This window comes from Danio rerio, chromosome 5, assembly GCF_052040795.2.
Source record: "Danio rerio strain M-AB ecotype USA chromosome 5, GRCz13ab, whole genome shotgun sequence".
NCBI classification, from domain to species: Eukaryota; Metazoa; Chordata; class Actinopteri; order Cypriniformes; family Danionidae; genus Danio; species Danio rerio.
The window spans coordinates 26,314,217-26,320,812 of NC_141025.1; the positions used below are offsets into that span (position 1 = coordinate 26,314,217).

Genomic DNA, 6,596 nt, shown 5'->3' on the forward strand with positions numbered 1-6,596 from the left:
TATTAGTAGTTTTACTTGACCTCAGTGCTGCATTTGATCATATTAATCATGATATCTGCTTAAATTTTATAAGTGCCTTGGGACAGGCTTTACAATGGTTAAAGTCATACTAAACTGACTTTTTTTTTTCAAAAATGAACACATTTTATATTTTAACACAATTTTGGTTTCTTGCAACACATTTAAATAAAGTTGAACAGTAAAGCATTTACCCTTTTGTAATGTTGCCATTCATTTTCACAACACTTAAAAGATGTTTAGGGATTAAAGACACCAAGGGCTCTATCATACACCCAGCGCAATGTGGCGCAAGGCGTGGCGCAATAGTCTTTTGGTAGTTTCAGCTTGGCGCAAGAGTCGTTTTGAGGTGTTGCGCTACGCTGTTTAAATAGCAAATGCATTAGCGCTCATATGTGCGCCCATAAGCGTTCTGGTCTAAAAAGAAAGGCGTTTTGAGGTGCACTGCTGGCGCGTTGCTATTTTGAGAAACTAAAATAGATTTTTCATTAGACCAAAACAAACCCGGTCTAAACTCCAGCGCAGAGTTGCGCCTCGCTTACACACTGCTTAATACGCACAAGATGTAGAGCAATAAGCTAATATCTTTACATATGAAAAAATGTAAATATTAAGGATATATATATAAGATATAATAAGAATAGATATAGGATATAAATATAAAGGATTAAAATATTAAAAAACATTATTTTCTAGCCTACACAAATATGAAAAACCACTGCTTTTATGTCTTCTTCATCTCGGGAGGCTTTTTCAGTTCATTCATAACAATTAAATTTTGTATAATGTTAATATTATTAGCAGTATTATTTATTATATCCATATTTATATTTGTTTTTATTAAAAACAAGCTTAGATTTGCCCACCCGCAGGTTTTAGACCATATGGAGCACAGCATGTGTTTTAGGATATAACTCAGGTTTTTGAACACACTTCGTTATTATTGTTCATTTATTCGTTTGCTGGAAATTAGAACTGAATTTAGAAATAGTTTTGAAACGAATATTTGCGCTTAACAAACGCAATTAATTATTTTATTAATTATTATTACTAATTAATGTCTGTGCATAAAGGTTTCCCTACCCAAGAGCGAAAGTGAAGGTAGATCCAATATCTCTCATTCTCAGCAGTAGATGCTCTGTTTAACAGTTTTCTGTTAAAAAAAAAAACTGTTAACTGTTTGCTTGTGAAATGCTCAGTTTTTCCACTTAGACTTACTTTACGTCCTGTAAATAGCGAATGCGCTTATGGCGCGACGCAGCTGGCTCTTAAAGGGAATGGGAGATGAGACTCTAATAGGTTTATTCTCAAAACACACCAATAACTCATTAAGAAAATAAACTCAACCCTTTTAGACCATTCACTACGGCATAAAGCAGATTTTCCCGTCCTTAAATTAGCAAAAATGCGTTCTGACATGCCCTGAAAGCATTTGCACCATGCGTTTTGCGCTCTGCGCATGGACCGTCAAAATAGAGCCCAAAGTGATGAAGTGTTTTAGGTGTAATTTTGTCCCAATCTTTGTTGCTGTGGCAATTCCTGATTAATAAAGGGATAAGCCGAAAAGAAAATGAATGAATGAATGACAAGCAATGGTGCACTGATTCTGTCACAACCAGCGATCGCTCCCCAGAGGATCGCTGGTTCTCACACGAACTCAGGACTTCATTTCCGCATTCCCCAGGACTACACATTCATACATGCACTGCTCCCAAACACGCACGCCTGCTCACTCATGTATCCTGATTGCAAGCACCAGCTGATCCTTGTTCACAGACTGATTACATCCCATTCATAAGCCACTCTTTCACGCTACCAGTTTGCCGAGTCTTGTTTTCCCAGTGTGACAATACAACGCGTTTCTCTGTCTTGTTTCTCTGTGTCTCGACCCTAGCCTTGTATCCCAGTTATCCTGTTTAGCCGCCTGCCTTTTGACCTTCTGCCTGTTTATATCGACTACGATTCTGGACTGCCTGTATATACCTGTTTGCTCCTGATGACCATTGCTTGCCTGACATTTGAATAAACTGCATAGTGGATCTTACCTCCTGTGGTCTCCTGTCACTCCACCCCAGTCCTGGTAACAGAAGACTCGGCCGGAACATGGATCCAGCGGGCATTCAAATCATGCGCCTCCGTCAGGAAGCCCGGTCAATCGAGGAATACGTGGAGAAATTCATTGAACTATCACATCTGACATCCATGAGTGAGTTGTGTTTAATGATTTTCTTTCGCGGAGGACTTGCTGAACCACTGTACTCCTACATGCCACTGCACAATCCCCAATGGACGCTAACACAATTTATCGATCTGGCTCTCCAAATGAGTGGATCTTCGTTCACCATAGGAGAGGTGGACGAAAATCCAAATAATCTTTTGGGGGGGGGGGGCTGTAGAGAGCAAGACCCGCTGGCTACGGGGCTTGCGACCCATTGTCCAAAGCCAGCTCACAAGATGGCCGCTCCCAGTCAGCTAGATCACAAGATGGCTTCCAGTTCAAAGTCTGTTCCTGCTCCTGAAAGGCCAACTCCAGAGCTGCCATTCCCTCCAGTGCTGCCAGATTCTCCAGAGCTACCAGACCCTCCAGTGCTGCCAGAACCTCCAGTGCTGCCAGACCCTCCAGTGCTGCCAGACCCTCCGGCGCTGCCAGAACCTCCAGAGCTACTAGACCCTCCAGTGCTGCCAGAACGTCCAGTGCTGCCAGAACGTCCAGTGCTGCCAGAACCTCCAGTGCTGCCAGAACCTCCAGTGCTGCCAGATCCTCCAGTGCTGCCAGACCGTCCAGTGCTGCCAGACCGTCCAGTGCTGTCAGACCGTCCAGTGCTGTCAGACCGTCCTGTGCTGCCAGACCGTCCAGAGCTGCCAACGCCAGAGCTGCCACCGCCAGAGCTGCCAGAGCCGACGCCGCAGTCAGCGCCTCAGCCAGAGCCTACGCCGCTGCCAGAGCCGACGTCGCAGCCAACGCCTCAGCCAGAGCCGACGTCGCAGCCAACGCCTCAGCCAGAGCCGACGTCGCAGCCAACGCCTCAGCCAGAGCCGACGCCAACGCCTCAGCCAGAGCCGACGCCAGCGCCTCAGCCAGAGCCGACGCCGCCGCCAGCGTCTCAGCCAGAGCCGCCGCCGCCGCCTGAGTTTCCCGAGTGGTCGCCGCCGCCGCCTGAGCTTCCCGAGTGGTCGCCGCCGCCGCCTGAGCTTCCCGAGTGGTCGCCGCCGCCGCCTGAGCTTCCCGAGTGGTCGCCGCCGCCGCCTGAGCTTCCCGAGTGGTCGCCGCCGCCGCCTGAGCTTCCCGAGTGGTCCCCGCCGCCGCCTGAGCTTCCCGAGTGGTCGCCGCCGCCACCTGAGCTTCCCGAGTGGTCGCCGCCGCCACCTGAGCTTCCCGAGTGGTCGCCGCCGCCGCCGCCTGAGCTTCCCGAGTGGCCGCTGACGCCGCCTGAGCTTCCCGAGTGTCCGTCGCTGCCTGAGCTACCCGAACGGCCACAGCTCCTCGCCCTGTCGGCGCCATCCAGACAGCTCACTCAGCCGGCATCATCCAGACTCCTCGCCTTGCCGATCCCAACCCGGCTCCTCGCCTTGTCGGCTCCCTACAAGCCTCCTACTCTGCCGGCTCCTCGCAGCACTCCAAGTCCTTCACCACCACACGATCCAGGACCACTGCAGCTCCACTCTCCGGGTCTTCCGCAGCTCCAGTCTCCAGGCCCTCCACAGCTCCACGCTCCAGGTACGCCCCAGCTGCATGGTCCTGGCCCTCCAACCCTCCCCCTGTTCCGCCTCCGCTACGCCTCCCGCCTGAACAGTAGTGGAGTGTCTGGAATCCACTCCTAGAGGGGGGGGCTATGTCACAACCAGCGATCGCTCCCCAGAGGATCGCTGGTTCTCACACGAACTCAGGACTTCATTTCCGCATTCCCCAGGACTACACATTCATACATGCACTGCTCCCAAACACGCACGCCTGCTCACTCATGTATCCTGATTGCAAGCACCAGCTGATCCTTGTTCACAGACTGATTACATCCCATTCATAAGCCACTCTCTCACGCTACCAGTTTGCCGAGTCTTGTTTTCCCAGTGTGACAATACAACGCGTTTCTCTGTCTTGTTTCTCTGTGTCTCGACCCTAGCCTTGTATCCCAGTTATCCTGTTTAGCCGCCTGCCTTTTGACCTTCTGCCTGTTTATATCGACTACGATTCTGGACTGCCTGTATATACCTGTTTGCTCCTGATGACCATTGCTTGCCTGACATTTGAATAAACTGCATAGTGGATCTTACCTCCTGTGGTCTCCTGTCACTCCACCCCAGTCCTGGTAACAGATTCACACTGACTTATGTATTTTGTTATCCATTGTGTAATGATTGATTGAGTTTCGGCTGTGAGAATGTGGAGTTTCAGTGCATCAAAGCAATCAAGAAAAACTGTAAAATGGAGCAAGAACTTTGAGAAATATTTCCAGCAATAGAATTTATGTCACAAATAAGACTTTTTGAAGTCCAAACTGGTTCTATTGTGGTTAATTACCAAACATTTCCTGTTGTTCTTTTTTTTATTTTGATCTCAAAAGCTAACAGACTGCATCATTATGTTGTAATTTGTTTCATATATTCACATTAACATGTATGACAATGAAACGCCACCATGATGTAGTACTGTACCATTTCCATAAAACGTGTTGCTGCCAAAACTTAAATATTTTTGTAGAAAGTAAACACAATCATCTGTGATGAATTTTAGGTTATATTCAAGAAGATCTGTTTAGTTATTCAAGCTTTCTGCTAACTCATCAGCCTCTTGTGTATGTGAGATGTATTTTCTCCCACGCAAGTCCAGTGTGATGTGGTGTTCGCCATCAAAACCAACAACATTAAATCTATCTGTGTATCCAGTTTTATCGTCCCACTCACAGGAGCCAATCCACTGATAAGTGTGCACATCTGAAACAGAGTTAATAGTGAAATGTTAAATATTTTACAAATAAAATACGCTGTATTGTAAAATAGAAAAAAGCACACACCTGCTTTATCGTAATTTTTCTTTTTGAGATCAAAATACTTTTTTAGTTGATTGTACACTTCATCATGATAGGCATTAATTTAATCCCAGAACTCTTAAAATGTTGCCGTTTTCATCCATGGTTGCTTGGGAATTCACTTTTTACTATTACTGTCATAGTAATGGACTTTCAGCTTATCCACTCTAGTAACAGCAGTGATTTCAGGAAGTTTGGGAATTCCAGTTACTTTAAAATAAGTGCTGATGTAGGAGTGCAACTCTAAAAAACATAACCATACTTAAAATATTTGACCTGGCAAGTTATTTCAATTAGCTAAAACACTCATTTAAAAGCCAAGGCTGTTAAAATCATCTCAGCCAGCAAATACCACAACAAGCATCTGTCATCAAGGATTTGTCATGGATCAAGCATCAATTCTATATAACTTTTTTTTATTTCTTATTTAAAAGAGAACCCTTTTTGGATATCAATTTCATTGTTTTAGCTACCTAAATTAATTATATCACTATTTTAGCGTTTATCAGTATGGGTTTTCCCCAGAATTCCTGCTGCATGATTTGTCTAAAAGTTTATATTTCAGTCACCAAAACAAGTTAGAGAGTTTTAAACTGTAATATATATATATATATATATATATATATATATATATATATATATATATATATATATATATATATATATATATATATATATATATAATGTTATATATATTATATATATATATATATATATATAACAGTTTAAAACTCTCTATATATAAAGCTGCTTTAACACTTGGCTTGCCTATAACTGCCTGAAGTTCTGAAGAAAATAAAACCTTCAAAACTGCTTCTGTATGATTAACATAAAAATCTTATCTTTCTTTTATGGAACAACTACTCTCAACGTTTACATTAATTAGCAATAGCATATACTATTAAAATATATCATTACCTTTTTTTACTAGAACAATACAAAGCAACATGCTTATGCTACATGCTAGTAAAGGAGATAGAAAAAGCAAATAAAGAGACAGAGTGATTGTGGTTTTTCTAAAAGCAGCCACATGCCCTAAAAATGCTGAAAAAATTCACCTGCTTGCGTAGAGACCATGAGGATGAGGACAAAAAACATCTCCATTATTCTTTTAGATCTATACTGAAATAGCTTATAACTACGAAGTAGTGAAGCAGGAAAACCACTAAACATATGATTCAGTGAAACCAGAGCATGTCACATGTCTTTTTGCTGGTTTCAGTTTAGTGAGTCAACACAAGGTTCAATGGGCTATATGCACACTGACTTTTAATTTTCAACCAGGCAGCCCAAGGGCTTCCGTTGAACTGTCTTTCCTGTCTTTCTGTCAGTTTAAAATCTAATTTCTTTAAAAATCATCAATCTTCACTCCCTGTTAGATATATACGATATGAAGTGGGTGTCAGATCGGACAAGAAGCACTGCATTAAATAACACTTCCCCCCACCATGTCTTTAAAATATGACAGTTTATTTTACTCCAGTATTTTCAATGGAATTTCTGCGCTAGCGTGTTGTTACTGACAGCGCCAGTGGTCTTTTATCTCATTTT

General features: G+C 43.5%; 1 pseudogene; it reads right to left on the minus strand.

The window, feature by feature from the left end:
• Positions 1-4,521: 4,521 nt before the first annotated feature.
• On the minus strand, positions 4,522-6,149 carry LOC147843977 (HLA class I histocompatibility antigen, alpha chain E-like; annotated as a pseudogene).
• Between the last annotated feature and the right edge of the window lie 447 nt (positions 6,150-6,596).